Source organism: Brachyhypopomus gauderio, unplaced genomic scaffold (assembly GCF_052324685.1).
Source record: "Brachyhypopomus gauderio isolate BG-103 unplaced genomic scaffold, BGAUD_0.2 sc65, whole genome shotgun sequence".
In the NCBI taxonomy this organism is placed as follows: domain Eukaryota; kingdom Metazoa; phylum Chordata; class Actinopteri; order Gymnotiformes; family Hypopomidae; genus Brachyhypopomus; species Brachyhypopomus gauderio.
This window is the reverse complement of record NW_027506886.1, coordinates 1,244,729-1,260,226: the sequence shown is the minus strand read 5'-3', so window position 1 is coordinate 1,260,226 and position 15,498 is coordinate 1,244,729. Positions and strand designations below refer to the sequence as shown.

Sequence of the window (15,498 nt, the reverse complement as noted above, 5' to 3'; positions counted from 1 at the left end):
CAATTCAGTATATAAGATGGAGATGCTGGGGATTGAACCCAGGACCTTGTACATGCGAAGCACACGCTCTACCACTGAGCTACATCCCCATGTTATTGACTCTTCCTTTATCTTTGGAAGCTGATCGTGCAAAGTCATGGGTGCTAACATTAAAAATAGCTCCAAAAACTTCTGAACAGAATGCCTTCTAGAAGGTGTCGCTACCCAATTTGAACCGGGAACTCGATTTGGACTACACAGGCAATTAATTGAACGTAATTTTAGTCTTTTGAATGCTGGTGAAAACTAACGGCAACCATACAACACGTTGAAAATATGCTCACATGGAGCCCTTCATTTTCTGCCTGCAAGCACATGGCACACTTTTTGCCACCAGTCTGCCAAGTCCCAAAGGTAGGGTTCCAGTGTGGGTTCTGGTGTGACCTCAACCGGCCAGCAGTCTGCAAGTGATGCTACACAAAAACATTGCATCTTATAAGGATCTGTGTCTGTCTAGCATGAAGGCTTGTGGCAGTCCTCTAGCTACAGCAAAGCCTTATGTACAGAGTACCCAGAGCCAGCTGGAGGGTTCCAGTGAATGCATTGGATAGACATCTACTAGCCAAAAGTTTGTAAGGAATGCTCCACAAAAAAGTCAGCTACTACGGACCTACTATGCCGCTCAAAATTTCGAGATTATGGAATTATGACAGACATACAAGGCATGAACGGGGATCGAACCCGTGGTCTTCGGTTTACGAGACCGACGCCTTACCACTTGGCCATCACGCCTTGGCTACAAAATGACACCTGGATGTTGACCAGACACATAAGTTTCCTACCAACTTGTGTTGGAAGAGTTTCAAAATGAAAACATCCTTCTGACTCATGAGTAAGTCAATGGATGGTGTTCCAGCAGCATCAGTAGTATCAGCATGAAGTATGACAGCATAAACTTCTGAACAGAACCCCTTTTAGAGGATGATGCTACCTGATTTGAATCGGAAACCGGAAATTTCCACAATGCATGAGTGTAACTGAATGTCAATTCTGCTCTAAGCACTAAGGAACATGCAGAAGCTCTAAGCTCTAAAGGTTCTGTACACAGGCAGAGATGCTGGGGATTGCAGGTTTCCAATATGGGTTCTGGCGTGACCTCAAAGAGCCAGCAGCCTGCCAGGGATGATACACAAAAAGCCTGCATGTACTATGAACCTGTGCCTGTCCAGAATGCAGTCCTCAAGCCAGAGTATGCATTCAGTACAGACTTGTACAGAGCATTTCTAGAGGGCAGTTGTACAAACGTTAGGGCAAATTAGGCTAATCTAACAATTCAGTATATAAGATGGAGATGCTGGGGATTGAACCCAGGACCTTGTACATGCGAAGCACACGCTCTACCACTGAGCTACATCCGCATGTTATTGACTCTTCCTTTATCTTTGGAAGCTGATCGTGCAAAGTCATGGGTGCTAACATTAAAAATAGCTCCAAAAACTTCTGAACAGAATGCCTTCTAGAAGGTGTCGCTACCCAATTTGAACCGGGAACTCGATTTGGACTACACAGGCAATTAATTGAACGTAATTTTAGTCTTTTGAATGCTGGTGAAAAATAAACGGCAACCATACAACACGTTGAGAATATGCTCACATGGAGCCCTTCATTTTCTGCCTGCAAGCACATGGCACACTTTTTTCCACCAGTTTGCCAAGTCCCAAAGGTAGGGTTCCAGTGTGGGTTCTGGTGTGACCTCAACCGGCCAGCAGTCTGCAAGTGATGCTACACAAAAACATTGCATCTTATAAGGATCTGTGTCTGTCTGGCATGAAGGCTTGTGGCAGTCCTCTAGCTACAGCAAAGCCTTATGTACAGAGTACCCAGAGCCAGCTGGAGGGTTCCAGTGAATGCATTGGATAGACATCTACTAGCCAAAAGTTTGTAAGGAATGCTCCACAAAAAAGTCAGCTACTACGGACCTACTATGCCGCTCAAAATTTCGAGAATATGGAATTATGACAGACATACAAGGCATGAACGGGGATCGAACCCGTGGTCTTCGGTTTACGAGACCGACGCCTTACCACTTGGCCATCACGCCTTGGCTACAAAATGACACCTGGATGTTGACCAGACACATAAGTTTCCTACCAACTTGTGTTGGAAGAGTTTCAAAATGAAAACATCCTTCTGACTCATGAGTAAGTCAATGGATGGTGTTCCAGCAGCATCAGTAGTATCAGCATGAAGTATGACAGCATAAACTTCTGAACAGAACCCCTTTTAGAGGATGATGCTACCTGATTTGAATCGGAAACCGGAAATTTCCACAATGCATGAGTGTAACTGAATGTCAATTCTGCTCTAAGCACTAAGGAACATGCAGAAGCTCTAAGCTCTAAAGGTTCTGTACACAGGCAGAGATGCTGGGGATTGCAGGTTTCCAATATGGGTTCTGGCGTGACCTCAAAGAGCCAGCAGCCTGCCAGGGATGATACACAAAAAGCCTGCATGTACTATGAACCTGTGCCTGTCCAGAATGCAGTCCTCAAGCCAGAGTATGCATTCAGTACAGACTTGTACAGAGCATTTCTAGAGGGCACTTGTACAAACGTTAGGGCAAATTAGGCTAATCTAACAATTCAGTATATAAGATGGAGATGCTGGGGATTGAACCCAGGACCTTGTACATGCGAAGCACACGCTCTACCACTGAGCTACATCCCCATGTTATTGACTCTTCCTTTATCTTTGGAAGCTGATCGTGCAAAGTCATGGGTGCTAACATTAAAAATAGCTCCAAAAACTTCTGAACAGAATGCCTTCTAGAAGGTGTCGCTACCCAATTTGAACCGGGAACTCGATTTGGACTACACAGGCAATTAATTGAACGTAATTTTAGTCTTTTGAATGCTGGTGAAAACTAACGGCAACCATACAACACGTTGAAAATATGCTCACATGGAGCCCTTCATTTTCTGCCTGCAAGCACATGGCACACTTTTTGCCACCAGTCTGCCAAGTCCCAAAGGTAGGGTTCCAGTGTGGGTTCTGGTGTGACCTCAACCGGCCAGCAGTCTGCAAGTGATGCTACACAAAAACATTGCATCTTATAAGGATCTGTGTCTGTCTAGCATGAAGGCTTGTGGCAGTCCTCTAGCTACAGCAAAGCCTTATGTACAGAGTACCCAGAGCCAGCTGGAGGGTTCCAGTGAATGCATTGGATAGACATCTACTAGCCAAAAGTTTGTAAGGAATGCTCCACAAAAAAGTCAGCTACTACGGACCTACTATGCCGCTCAAAATTTCGAGATTATGGAATTATGACAGACATACAAGGCATGAACGGGGATCGAACCCGTGGTCTTCGGTTTACGAGACCGACGCCTTACCACTTGGCCATCACGCCTTGGCTACAAAATGACACCTGGATGTTGACCAGATACATAAGTTTCCTACCAACTTGTGTTGGAAGAGTTTCAAAATGAAAACATCCTTCTGACTCATGAGTAAGTCAATGGATGGTGTTCCAGCAGCATCAGTAGTATCAGCATGAAGTATGACAGCATAAACTTCTGAACAGAACCCCTTTTAGAGGATGATGCTACCTGATTTGAATCGGAAACCGGAAATTTCCACAATGCATGAGTGTAACTGAATGTCAATTCTGCTCTAAGCACTAAGGAACATGCAGAAGCTCTAAAGGTTCTGTACACAGGGAGAGATGCTGGGGATTGCAGGTTTCCAATATGGGTTCTGGCGTGACCTCAAAGAGCCAGCAGCCTGCCAGGGATGATACACAAAAAGCCTGCATGTACTATGAACCTGTGCCTGTCCAGAATGCAGTCCTCAAGCCAGAGTATGCATTCAGTACAGACTTGTACAGAGCATTTCTAGAGGGCACTTGTACAAACGTTAGGGCAAATTAGGCTAATCTAACAATTCAGTATATAAGATGGAGATGCTGGGGATTGAACCCAGGACCTTGTACATGCGAAGCACACGCTCTACCACTGAGCTACATCCCCATGTTATTGACTCTTCCTTTATCTTTGGAAGCTGATCGTGCAAAGTCATGGGTGCTAACATTAAAAATAGCTCCAAAAACTTCTGAACAGAATGCCTTCTAGAAGGTGTCGCTACCCAATTTGAACCGGGAACTCGATTTGGACTACACAGGCAATTAATTGAACGTAATTTTAGTCTTTTGAATGCTGGTGAAAACTAACGGCAACCATACAACACGTTGAAAATATGCTCACATGGAGCCCTTCATTTTCTGCCTGCAAGCACATGGCACACTTTTTGCCACCAGTCTGCCAAGTCCCAAAGGTAGGGTTCCAGTGTGGGTTCTGGTGTGACCTCAACCGGCCAGCAGTCTGCAAGTGATGCTACACAAAAACATTGCATCTTATAAGGATCTGTGTCTGTCTAGCATGAAGGCTTGTGGCAGTCCTCTAGCTACAGCAAAGCCTTATGTACAGAGTACCCAGAGCCAGCTGGAGGGTTCCAGTGAATGCATTGGATAGACATCTACTAGCCAAAAGTTTGTAAGGAATGCTCCACAAAAAAGTCAGCTACTACGGACCTACTATGCCGCTCAAAATTTCGAGATTATGGAATTATGACAGACATACAAGGCATGAACGGGGATCGAACCCATGGTCTTCGGTTTACAAGACCGACGCCTTACCACTTGGCCATCACGCCTTGGCTACAAAATGACACCTGGATGTTGACCAGACACATAAGTTTCCTACCAACTTGTGTTGGAAGAGTTTCAAAATGAAAACATCCTTCTGACTCATGAGTAAGTCAATGGATGGTGTTCCAGCAGCATCAGTAGTATCAGCATGAAGTATGACAGCATAAACTTCTGAACAGAACCCCTTTTAGAGGATGATGCTACCTGATTTGAATCGGAAACCGGAAATTTCCACAATGCATGAGTGTAACTGAATGTCAATTCTGCTCTAAGCACTAAGGAACATGCAGAAGCTCTAAAGGTTCTGTACACAGGGAGAGATGCTGGGGATTGCAGGTTTCCAATATGGGTTCTGGCGTGACCTCAAAGAGCCAGCAGCCTGCCAGGGATGATACACAAAAAGCCTGCATGTACTATGAACCTGTGCCTGTCCAGAATGCAGTCCTCAAGCCAGAGTATGCATTCAGTACAGAGCATTTCTAGAGGGCACTTGTACAAACGTTAGGGCAAATTAGGCTAATCTAACAATTCAGTATATAAGATGGAGATGCTGGGGATTGAACCCAGGACCTTGTACATGCGAAGCACACGCTCTACCACTGAGCTACATCCCCATGTTATTGACTCTTCCTTTATCTTTGGAAGCTGATCGTGCAAAGTCATGGGTGCTAACATTAAAAATAGCTCCAAAAACTTCTGAACAGAATGCCTTCTAGAAGGTGTCGCTACCCAATTTGAACCGGGAACTCGATTTGGACTACACAGGCAATTAATTGAACGTAATTTTAGTCTTTTGAATGCTGGTGAAAACTAACGGCAACCATACAACACGTTGAAAATATGCTCACATGGAGCCCTTCATTTTCTGCCTGCAAGCACATGGCACACTTTTTGCCACCAGTCTGCCAAGTCCCAAAGGTAGGGTTCCAGTGTGGGTTCTGGTGTGACCTCAACCGGCCAGCAGTCTGCAAGTGATGCTACACAAAAACATTGCATCTTATAAGGATCTGTGTCTGTCTAGCATGAAGGCTTGTGGCAGTCCTCTAGCTACAGCAAAGCCTTATGTACAGAGTACCCAGAGCCAGCTGGAGGGTTCCAGTGAATGCATTGGATAGACATCTACTAGCCAAAAGTTTGTAAGGAATGCTCCACAAAAAAGTCAGCTACTACGGACCTACTATGCCGCTCAAAATTTCGAGATTATGGAATTATGACAGACATACAAGGCATGAACGGGGATCGAACCCGTGGTCTTCGGTTTACGAGACCGACGCCTTACCACTTGGCCATCACGCCTTGGCTACAAAATGACACCTGGATGTTGACCAGATACATAAGTTTCCTACCAACTTGTGTTGGAAGAGTTTCAAAATGAAAACATCCTTCTGACTCATGAGTAAGTCAATGGATGGTGTTCCAGCAGCATCAGTAGTATCAGCATGAAGTATGACAGCATAAACTTCTGAACAGAACCCCTTTTAGAGGATGATGCTACCTGATTTGAATCGGAAACCGGAAATTTCCACAATGCATGAGTGTAACTGAATGTCAATTCTGCTCTAAGCACTAAGGAACATGCAGAAGCTCTAAGCTCTAAAGGTTCTGTACACAGGCAGAGATGCTGGGGATTGCAGGTTTCCAATATGGGTTCTGGCGTGACCTCAAAGAGCCAGCAGCCTGCCAGGGATGATACACAAAAAGCCTGCATGTACTATGAACCTGTGCCTGTCCAGAATGCAGTCCTCAAGCCAGAGTATGCATTCAGTACAGACTTGTACAGAGCTTTTCTAGAGGGCAGTTGTACAAAAGTTAGGGCAAATTAGGCTAATCTAACAATTCAGTATATAAGATGGAGATGCTGGGGATTGAACCCAGGACCTTGTACATGCGAAGCACACGCTCTACCACTGAGCTACATCCCCATGTTATTGACTCTTCCTTTATCTTTGGAAGCTGATCGTGCAAAGTCATGGGTGCTAACATTAAAAATAGCTCCAAAAACTTCTGAACAGAATGCCTTCTAGAAGGTGTCGCTACCCAATTTGAACCGGGAACTCGATTTGGACTACACAGGCAATTAATTGAACGTAATTTTAGTCTTTTGAATGCTGGTGAAAACTAACGGCAACCATACAACACGTTGAAAATATGCTCACATGGAGCCCTTCATTTTCTGCCTGCAAGCACATGGCACACTTTTTGCCACCAGTCTGCCAAGTCCCAAAGGTAGGGTTCCAGTGTGGGTTCTGGTGTGACCTCAACCGGCCAGCAGTCTGCAAGTGATGCTACACAAAAAAATTGCATCTTATAAGGATCTGTGTCTGTCTAGCATGAAGGCTTGTGGCAGTCCTCTAGCTACAGCAAAGCCTTATGTACAGAGTACCCAGAGCCAGCTGGAGGGTTCCAGTGAATGCATTGGATAGACATCTACTAGCCAAAAGTTTGTAAGGAATGCTCCACAAAAAAGTCAGCTACTACGGACCTACTATGCCGCTCAAAATTTCGAGATTATGGAATTATGACAGACATACAAGGCATGAACGGGGATCGAACCCGTGGTCTTCGGTTTACGAGACCGACGCCTTACCACTTGGCCATCACGCCTTGGCTACAAAATGACACCTGGATGTTTACCAGACACATAAGTTTCCTACCAACTTGTGTTGGAAGAGTTTCAAAATGAAAACATCCTTCTGACTCATGAGTAAGTCAATGGATGGTGTTCCAGCAGCATCAGTAGTATCAGCATGAAGTATGACAGCATAAACTTCTGAACAGAACCCCTTTTAGAGGATGATGCTACCTGATTTGAATCGGAAACCGGAAATTTCCACAATGCATGAGTGTAACTGAATGTCAATTCTGCTCTAAGCACTAAGGAACATGCAGAAGCTCTAAGCTCTAAAGGTTCTGTACACAGGCAGAGATGCTGGGGATTGCAGGTTTCCAATATGGGTTCTGGCGTGACCTCAAAGAGCCAGCAGCCTGCCAGGGATGATACACAAAAAGCCTGCATGTACTATGAACCTGTGCCTGTCCAGAATGCAGTCCTCAAGCCAGAGTATGCATTCAGTACAGACTTGTACAGAGCTTTTCTAGAGGGCAGTTGTACAAAAGTTAGGGCAAATTAGGCTAATCTAACAATTCAGTATATAAGATGGAGATGCTGGGGATTGAACCCAGGACCTTGTACATGCGAAGCACACGCTCTACCACTGAGCTACATCCCCATGTTATTGACTCTTCCTTTATCTTTGGAAGCTGATCGTGCAAAGTCATGGGTGCTAACATTAAAAATAGCTCCAAAAACTTCTGAACAGAATGCCTTCTAGAAGGTGTCGCTACCCAATTTGAACCGGGAACTCGATTTGGACTACACAGGCAATTAATTGAACGTAATTTTAGTCTTTTGAATGCTGGTGAAAACTAACGGCAACCATACAACACGTTGAAAATATGCTCACATGGAGCCCTTCATTTTCTGCCTGCAAGCACATGGCACACTTTTTGCCACCAGTCTGCCAAGTCCCAAAGGTAGGGTTCCAGTGTGGGTTCTGGTGTGACCTCAACCGGCCAGCAGTCTGCAAGTGATGCTACACAAAAACATTGCATCTTATAAGGATCTGTGTCTGTCTAGCATGAAGGCTTGTGGCAGTCCTCTAGCTACAGCAAAGCCTTATGTACAGAGTACCCAGAGCCAGCTGGAGGGTTCCAGTGAATGCATTGGATAGACATCTACTAGCCAAAAGTTTGTAAGGAATGCTCCACAAAAAAGTCAGCTACTACGGACCTACTATGCCGCTCAAAATTTCGAGATTATGGAATTATGACAGACATACAAGGCATGAACGGGGATCGAACCCGTGGTCTTCGGTTTACGAGACCGACGCCTTACCACTTGGCCATCACGCCTTGGCTACAAAATGACACCTGGATGTTGACCAGACACATAAGTTTCCTACCAACTTGTGTTGGAAGAGTTTCAAAATGAAAACATCCTTCTGACTCATGAGTAAGTCAATGGATGGTGTTCCAGCAGCATCAGTAGTATCAGCATGAAGTATGACAGCATAAACTTCTGAACAGAACCCCTTTTAGAGGATGATGCTACCTGATTTGAATCGGAAACCGGAAATTTCCACAATGCATGAGTGTAACTGAATGTCAATTCTGCTCTAAGCACTAAGGAACATGCAGAAGCTCTAAGCTCTAAAGGTTCTGTACACAGGCAGAGATGCTGGGGATTGCAGGTTTCCAATATGGGTTCTGGCGTGACCTCAAAGAGCCAGCAGCCTGCCAGGGATGATACACAAAAAGCCTGCATGTACTATGAACCTGTGCCTGTCCAGAATGCAGTCCTCAAGCCAGAGTATGCATTCAGTACAGACTTGTACAGAGCATTTCTAGAGGGCAGTTGTACAAACGTTAGGGCAAATTAGGCTAATCTAACAATTCAGTATATAAGATGGAGATGCTGGGGATTGAACCCAGGACCTTGTACATGCGAAGCACACGCTCTACCACTGAGCTACATCCGCATGTTATTGACTCTTCCTTTATCTTTGGAAGCTGATCGTGCAAAGTCATGGGTGCTAACATTAAAAATAGCTCCAAAAACTTCTGAACAGAATGCCTTCTAGAAGGTGTCGCTACCCAATTTGAACCGGGAACTCGATTTGGACTACACAGGCAATTAATTGAACGTAATTTTAGTCTTTTGAATGCTGGTGAAAAATAAACGGCAACCATACAACACGTTGAGAATATGCTCACATGGAGCCCTTCATTTTCTGCCTGCAAGCACATGGCACACTTTTTTCCACCAGTTTGCCAAGTCCCAAAGGTAGGGTTCCAGTGTGGGTTCTGGTGTGACCTCAACCGGCCAGCAGTCTGCAAGTGATGCTACACAAAAACATTGCATCTTATAAGGATCTGTGTCTGTCTGGCATGAAGGCTTGTGGCAGTCCTCTAGCTACAGCAAAGCCTTATGTACAGAGTACCCAGAGCCAGCTGGAGGGTTCCAGTGAATGCATTGGATAGACATCTACTAGCCAAAAGTTTGTAAGGAATGCTCCACAAAAAAGTCAGCTACTACGGACCTACTATGCCGCTCAAAATTTCGAGAATATGGAATTATGACAGACATACAAGGCATGAACGGGGATCGAACCCGTGGTCTTCGGTTTACGAGACCGACGCCTTACCACTTGGCCATCACGCCTTGGCTACAAAATGACACCTGGATGTTGACCAGACACATAAGTTTCCTACCAACTTGTGTTGGAAGAGTTTCAAAATGAAAACATCCTTCTGACTCATGAGTAAGTCAATGGATGGTGTTCCAGCAGCATCAGTAGTATCAGCATGAAGTATGACAGCATAAACTTCTGAACAGAACCCCTTTTAGAGGATGATGCTACCTGATTTGAATCGGAAACCGGAAATTTCCACAATGCATGAGTGTAACTGAATGTCAATTCTGCTCTAAGCACTAAGGAACATGCAGAAGCTCTAAGCTCTAAAGGTTCTGTACACAGGCAGAGATGCTGGGGATTGCAGGTTTCCAATATGGGTTCTGGCGTGACCTCAAAGAGCCAGCAGCCTGCCAGGGATGATACACAAAAAGCCTGCATGTACTATGAACCTGTGCCTGTCCAGAATGCAGTCCTCAAGCCAGAGTATGCATTCAGTACAGACTTGTACAGAGCATTTCTAGAGGGCACTTGTACAAACGTTAGGGCAAATTAGGCTAATCTAACAATTCAGTATATAAGATGGAGATGCTGGGGATTGAACCCAGGACCTTGTACATGCGAAGCACACGCTCTACCACTGAGCTACATTCCCATGTTATTGACTCTTCCTTTATCTTTGGAAGCTGATCGTGCAAAGTCATGGGTGCTAACATTAAAAATAGCTCCAAAAACTTCTGAACAGAATGCCTTCTAGAAGGTGTCGCTACCCAATTTGAACCGGGAACTCGATTTGGACTACACAGGCAATTAATTGAACGTAATTTTAGTCTTTTGAATGCTGGTGAAAAATAAACGGCAACCATACAACACGTTGAGAATATGCTCACATGGAGCCCTTCATTTTCTGCCTGCAAGCACATGGCACACTTTTTGCCACCAGTCTGCCAAGTCCCAAAGGTAGGGTTCCAGTGTGGGTTCTGGTGTGACCTCAACCGGCCAGCAGTCTGCAAGTGATGCTACACAAAAACATTGCATCTTATAAGGATCTGTGTCTGTCTAGCATGAAGGCTTGTGGCAGTCCTCTAGCTACAGCAAAGCCTTATGTACAGAGTACCCAGAGCCAGCTGGAGGGTTCCAGTGAATGCATTGGATAGACATCTACAAGCCAAAAGTTTGTAAGGAATGTTCCACAAAAAAGTCAGCTACTACGGACCTACTATGCCGCTGAAAATATCGAGATTACGGAATTAGGACAGACATACAAGGCATGAACGGGGATCGAACCCGTGGTCTTCGATTTACGAGACCGACGCCTTACCACTTGGCCATCACGCCTTGGCTACAAAATGACACCTGGATGTTGACCAGACACATAAGTTTCCTACCAACTTGTGTTGGAAGAGTTTCAAAATGAAAACATCCTTCTGACTCATGAGTAAGTCAATGGATGGTGTTCCAGCAGCATCAGTAGTATCAGCATGAAGTATGACAGCATAAACTTCTGAACAGAACCCCTTTTAGAGGATGATGCTACCTGATTTGAATCGGAAACCGGAAATTTCGACAATGCATGAGTGTAACTGAATGTCAATTCTGCTCTAAGCACTAAGGAACATGCAGAAGCTCTAAAGGTTCTGTACACAGGCAGAGATGCTGGGGATTGCAGGTTTCCAATATGGGTTCTGGCGTGACCTCAAACAGCCAGCAGCCTGCCAGGGATGATACACAAAAAGCCTGCATGTACTATGAACCTGTGCCTGTCCAGAATGCAGTCCTCAAGCCAGAGTATGCATTCTGTACAGACTTGTACAGAGCATTTCTAGAGGGCAGTTGTACAAATGTTAGGGCAAATTAGGCTAATCTAACAATTCAGTATATAAGATGGAGATGCTGGGGATTGAACCCAGGACCTTGTACATGCGAAGCACACGCTCTACCACTGAGCTACATCCCCATGTTATTGACTCTTCCTTTATCTTTGGAAGCTGATCGTGCAAAGTCATGGGTGCTAACATTAAAAATAGCTCCAAAAACTTCTGAACAGAATGCCTTCTAGAAGGTGTCGCTACCCAATTTGAACCGGGAACTCGATTTGGACTACACAGGCAATTAATTGAACGTAATTTTAGTCTTTTGAGTGCTGGTGAAAAATAAACGGCAACCATACAACACGTTGAGAATATGCTCACATGGAGCCCTTCATTTTCTGCCTGCAAGCACATGGCACACTTTTTGCCACCAGTCTGCCAAGTCCCAAAGGTAGGGTTCCAGTGTGGGTTCTGGTGTGACCTCAACCGGCCAGCAGTCTGCAAGTGATGCTACACAAAAACATTGCATCTTATAAGGATCTGTGTCTGTCTAGCATGAAGGCTTGTGGCAGTCCTCTAGCTACAGCAAAGCCTTATGTACAGAGTACCCAGAGCCAGCTGGAGGGTTCCAGTGAATGCATTGGATAGACATCTACTAGCCAAAAGTTTGTAAGGAATGCTCCACAAAAAAGTCAGCTACTACGGACCTACTATGCCGCTCAAAATTTCGAGATTATGGAATTATGACAGACATACAAGGCATGAACGGGGATCGAACCCGTGGTCTTCGATTTACGAGACCGACGCCTTACCACTTGGCCATCACGCCTTGGCTACAAAATGACACCTGGATGTTGACCAGACACATAAGTTTCCTACCAACTTGTGTTGGAAGAGTTTCAAAATGAAAACATCCTTCTGACTCATGAGTAAGTCAATGGATGGTGTTCCAGCAGCATCAGTAGTATCAGCATGAAGTATGACAGCATAAACTTCTGAACAGAACCCCTTTTAGAGGATGATGCTACCTGATTTGAATCGGAAACCGGAAATTTCCACAATGCATGAGTGTAACTGAATGTCAATTCTGCTCTAAGCACTAAGGAACATGCAGAAGCTCTAAGCTCTAAAGGTTCTGTACACAGGCAGAGATGCTGGGGATTGCAGGTTTCCAATATGGGTTCTGGCGTGACCTCAAAGAGCCAGCAGCCTGCCAGGGATGATACACAAAAAGCCAGCATGTACTATGAACCTGTGCCTGTCCAGAATGCAGTCCTCAAGCCAGAGTATGCATTCAGTACAGACTTGTACAGAGCATTTCTAGAGGGCAGTTGTACAAACGTTAGGGCAAATTAGGCTAATCTAACAATTCAGTATATAAGATGGAGATGCTGGGGATTGAACCCAGGACCTTGTACATGCGAAGCACACGCTCTACCACTGAGCTACATCCGCATGTTATTGACTCTTCCTTTATCTTTGGAAGCTGATCGTGCAAAGTCATGGGTGCTAACATTAAAAATAGCTCCAAAAACTTCTGAACAGAATGCCTTCTAGAAGGTGTCGCTACCCAATTTGAACCGGGAACTCGATTTGGACTACACAGGCAATTAATTGAACGTAATTTTAGTCTTTTGAATGCTGGTGAAAAATAAACGGCAACCATACAACACGTTGAGAATATGCTCACATGGAGCCCTTCATTTTCTGCCTGCAAGCACATGGCACACTTTTTTCCACCAGTTTGCCAAGTCCCAAAGGTAGGGTTCCAGTGTGGGTTCTGGTGTGACCTCAACCGGCCAGCAGTCTGCAAGTGATGCTACACAAAAACATTGCATCTTATAAGGATCTGTGTCTGTCTGGCATGAAGGCTTGTGGCAGTCCTCTAGCTACAGCAAAGCCTTATGTACAGAGTACCCAGAGCCAGCTGGAGGGTTCCAGTGAATGCATTGGATAGACATCTACTAGCCAAAAGTTTGTAAGGAATGCTCCACAAAAAAGTCAGCTACTACGGACCTACTATGCCGCTCAAAATTTCGAGATTATGGAATTATGACAGACATACAAGGCATGAACGGGGATCGAACCCGTGGTCTTCGGTTTACGAGACCGACGCCTTACCACTTGGCCATCACGCCTTGGCTACAAAATGACACCTGGATGTTGACCAGACACATAAGTTTCCTACCAACTTGTGTTGGAAGAGTTTCAAAATGAAAACATCCTTCTGACTCATGAGTAAGTCAATGGATGGTGTTCCAGCAGCATCGGTAGTATCAGCATGAAGTATGACAGCATAAACTTCTGAACAGAACCCCTTTTAGAGGATGATGCTACCTGATTTGAATCGGAAACCGGAAATTTCCACAATGCATGAGTGTAACTGAATGTCAATTCTGCTCTAAGCACTAAGGAACATGCAGAAGCTCTAAGCTCTAAAGGTTCTGTACACAGGCAGAGATGCTGGGGATTGCAGGTTTCCAATATGGGTTCTGGCGTGACCTCAAAGAGCCAGCAGCCTGCCAGGGATGATACACAAAAAGCCTGCATGTACTATGAACCTGTGCCTGTCCAGAATGCAGTCCTCAAGCCAGAGTATGCATTCAGTACAGACTTGTACAGAGCATTTCTAGAGGGCACTTGTACAAACGTTAGGGCAAATTAGGCTAATCTAACAATTCAGTATATAAGATGGAGATGCTGGGGATTGAACCCAGGACCTTGTACATGCGAAGCACACGCTCTACCACTGAGCTACATCCCCAGGTTATTGACTCTTCCTTTATCTTTGGAAGCTGATCGTGCAAAGTCATGGGTGCTAACATTAAAAATAGCTCCAAAAACTTCTGAACAGAATGCCTTCTAGAAGGTGTCGCTACCCAATTTGAACCGGGAACTCGATTTGGACTACACAGGCAATTAATTGAACGTAATTTTAGTCTTTTGAATGCTGGTGAAAAATAAACGGCAACCATACAACACGTTGAGAATATGCTCACATGGAGCCCTTCATTTTCTGCCTGCAAGCACATGGCACACTTTTTGCCACCAGTCTGCCAAGTCCCAAAGGTAGGGTTCCAGTGTGGGTTCTGGTGTGACCTCAACCGGCCAGCAGTCTGCAAGTGATGCTACACAAAAACATTGCATCTTATAAGGATCTGTGTCTGTCTAGCATGAAGGCTTGTGGCAGTCCTCTAGCTACAGCAAAGCCTTATGTACAGAGTACCCAGAGCCAGCTGGAGGGTTCCAGTGAATGCATTGGATAGACATCTACAAGCCAAAAGTTTGTAAGGAATGTTCCACAAAAAAGTCAGCTACTACGGACCTACTATGCCGCTGAAAATATCGAGATTACGGAATTAGGACAGACATACAAGGCATGAACGGGGATCGAACCCGTGGTCTTCGATTTACGAGACCGACGCCTTACCACTTGGCCATCACGCATTGGCTACAAAATGATACCTGGATGTTGACCAGACACATAAGTTTCCTACCAACTTGTGTTGGAAGAGTTTCAAAATGAAAACATCCTTCTGACTCATGAGTAAGTCAATGGATGGTGTTCCAGCAGCATCAGTAGTATCAGCATGAAGTATGACAGCATAAACTTCTGAACAGAACCCCTTTTAGAGGATGATGCTACCTGATTTGAATCGGAAACCGGAAATTTCGACAATGCATGAGTGTAACTGAATGTCAATTCTGCTCTAAGCACTAAGGAACATGCAGAAGCTCTAAAGGTTCTGTACACAGGCAGAGATGCTGGGGATTGCAGGTTTCCAATATGGGTTCTGGCGTGACCTCAAAG

General features: G+C 44.9%; 24 non-coding genes across 24 annotated transcripts; all 24 read right to left on the bottom strand.

Annotated features, from left to right (window-relative positions):
- Positions 1–17: 17 nt before the first annotated feature.
- On the bottom strand, positions 18–89 carry trnaa-cgc (transfer RNA alanine (anticodon CGC)). The gene has a single exon. It is a non-coding gene; the product is annotated as a tRNA-Ala (tRNA).
- A 610-nt stretch (positions 90–699) lies between these two features.
- trnat-cgu (transfer RNA threonine (anticodon CGU)) lies at positions 700–771 on the bottom strand. Its single transcript has one exon. It is a non-coding gene; the product is annotated as a tRNA-Thr (tRNA).
- Positions 772–1,325: 554 nt separating this feature from the next.
- trnaa-cgc (transfer RNA alanine (anticodon CGC)) lies at positions 1,326–1,397 on the bottom strand. The gene has a single exon. It is a non-coding gene; the product is annotated as a tRNA-Ala (tRNA).
- A 611-nt stretch (positions 1,398–2,008) lies between these two features.
- Positions 2,009–2,080, bottom strand: trnat-cgu (transfer RNA threonine (anticodon CGU)). The gene has a single exon. It is a non-coding gene; the product is annotated as a tRNA-Thr (tRNA).
- Positions 2,081–2,634: 554 nt separating this feature from the next.
- On the bottom strand, positions 2,635–2,706 carry trnaa-cgc (transfer RNA alanine (anticodon CGC)). The gene has a single exon. It is a non-coding gene; the product is annotated as a tRNA-Ala (tRNA).
- Positions 2,707–3,316: 610 nt separating this feature from the next.
- On the bottom strand, positions 3,317–3,388 carry trnat-cgu (transfer RNA threonine (anticodon CGU)). Its single transcript has one exon. It is a non-coding gene; the product is annotated as a tRNA-Thr (tRNA).
- Positions 3,389–3,935: 547 nt separating this feature from the next.
- On the bottom strand, positions 3,936–4,007 carry trnaa-cgc (transfer RNA alanine (anticodon CGC)). Its single transcript has one exon. It is a non-coding gene; the product is annotated as a tRNA-Ala (tRNA).
- A 610-nt stretch (positions 4,008–4,617) lies between these two features.
- trnat-ugu (transfer RNA threonine (anticodon UGU)) lies at positions 4,618–4,689 on the bottom strand. Its single transcript has one exon. It is a non-coding gene; the product is annotated as a tRNA-Thr (tRNA).
- Positions 4,690–5,226: 537 nt separating this feature from the next.
- On the bottom strand, positions 5,227–5,298 carry trnaa-cgc (transfer RNA alanine (anticodon CGC)). The gene has a single exon. It is a non-coding gene; the product is annotated as a tRNA-Ala (tRNA).
- Positions 5,299–5,908: 610 nt separating this feature from the next.
- trnat-cgu (transfer RNA threonine (anticodon CGU)) lies at positions 5,909–5,980 on the bottom strand. Its single transcript has one exon. It is a non-coding gene; the product is annotated as a tRNA-Thr (tRNA).
- A 554-nt stretch (positions 5,981–6,534) lies between these two features.
- Positions 6,535–6,606, bottom strand: trnaa-cgc (transfer RNA alanine (anticodon CGC)). Its single transcript has one exon. It is a non-coding gene; the product is annotated as a tRNA-Ala (tRNA).
- A 610-nt stretch (positions 6,607–7,216) lies between these two features.
- On the bottom strand, positions 7,217–7,288 carry trnat-cgu (transfer RNA threonine (anticodon CGU)). Its single transcript has one exon. It is a non-coding gene; the product is annotated as a tRNA-Thr (tRNA).
- Positions 7,289–7,842: 554 nt separating this feature from the next.
- Positions 7,843–7,914, bottom strand: trnaa-cgc (transfer RNA alanine (anticodon CGC)). The gene has a single exon. It is a non-coding gene; the product is annotated as a tRNA-Ala (tRNA).
- Positions 7,915–8,524: 610 nt separating this feature from the next.
- Positions 8,525–8,596, bottom strand: trnat-cgu (transfer RNA threonine (anticodon CGU)). Its single transcript has one exon. It is a non-coding gene; the product is annotated as a tRNA-Thr (tRNA).
- A 554-nt stretch (positions 8,597–9,150) lies between these two features.
- Positions 9,151–9,222, bottom strand: trnaa-cgc (transfer RNA alanine (anticodon CGC)). Its single transcript has one exon. It is a non-coding gene; the product is annotated as a tRNA-Ala (tRNA).
- A 611-nt stretch (positions 9,223–9,833) lies between these two features.
- Positions 9,834–9,905, bottom strand: trnat-cgu (transfer RNA threonine (anticodon CGU)). The gene has a single exon. It is a non-coding gene; the product is annotated as a tRNA-Thr (tRNA).
- A 554-nt stretch (positions 9,906–10,459) lies between these two features.
- trnaa-cgc (transfer RNA alanine (anticodon CGC)) lies at positions 10,460–10,531 on the bottom strand. Its single transcript has one exon. It is a non-coding gene; the product is annotated as a tRNA-Ala (tRNA).
- A 611-nt stretch (positions 10,532–11,142) lies between these two features.
- Positions 11,143–11,214, bottom strand: trnat-cgu (transfer RNA threonine (anticodon CGU)). Its single transcript has one exon. It is a non-coding gene; the product is annotated as a tRNA-Thr (tRNA).
- A 547-nt stretch (positions 11,215–11,761) lies between these two features.
- trnaa-cgc (transfer RNA alanine (anticodon CGC)) lies at positions 11,762–11,833 on the bottom strand. Its single transcript has one exon. It is a non-coding gene; the product is annotated as a tRNA-Ala (tRNA).
- Positions 11,834–12,444: 611 nt separating this feature from the next.
- On the bottom strand, positions 12,445–12,516 carry trnat-cgu (transfer RNA threonine (anticodon CGU)). The gene has a single exon. It is a non-coding gene; the product is annotated as a tRNA-Thr (tRNA).
- A 554-nt stretch (positions 12,517–13,070) lies between these two features.
- Positions 13,071–13,142, bottom strand: trnaa-cgc (transfer RNA alanine (anticodon CGC)). The gene has a single exon. It is a non-coding gene; the product is annotated as a tRNA-Ala (tRNA).
- A 611-nt stretch (positions 13,143–13,753) lies between these two features.
- On the bottom strand, positions 13,754–13,825 carry trnat-cgu (transfer RNA threonine (anticodon CGU)). Its single transcript has one exon. It is a non-coding gene; the product is annotated as a tRNA-Thr (tRNA).
- Positions 13,826–14,379: 554 nt separating this feature from the next.
- Positions 14,380–14,451, bottom strand: trnaa-cgc (transfer RNA alanine (anticodon CGC)). Its single transcript has one exon. It is a non-coding gene; the product is annotated as a tRNA-Ala (tRNA).
- Positions 14,452–15,062: 611 nt separating this feature from the next.
- trnat-cgu (transfer RNA threonine (anticodon CGU)) lies at positions 15,063–15,134 on the bottom strand. Its single transcript has one exon. It is a non-coding gene; the product is annotated as a tRNA-Thr (tRNA).
- Between the last annotated feature and the right edge of the window lie 364 nt (positions 15,135–15,498).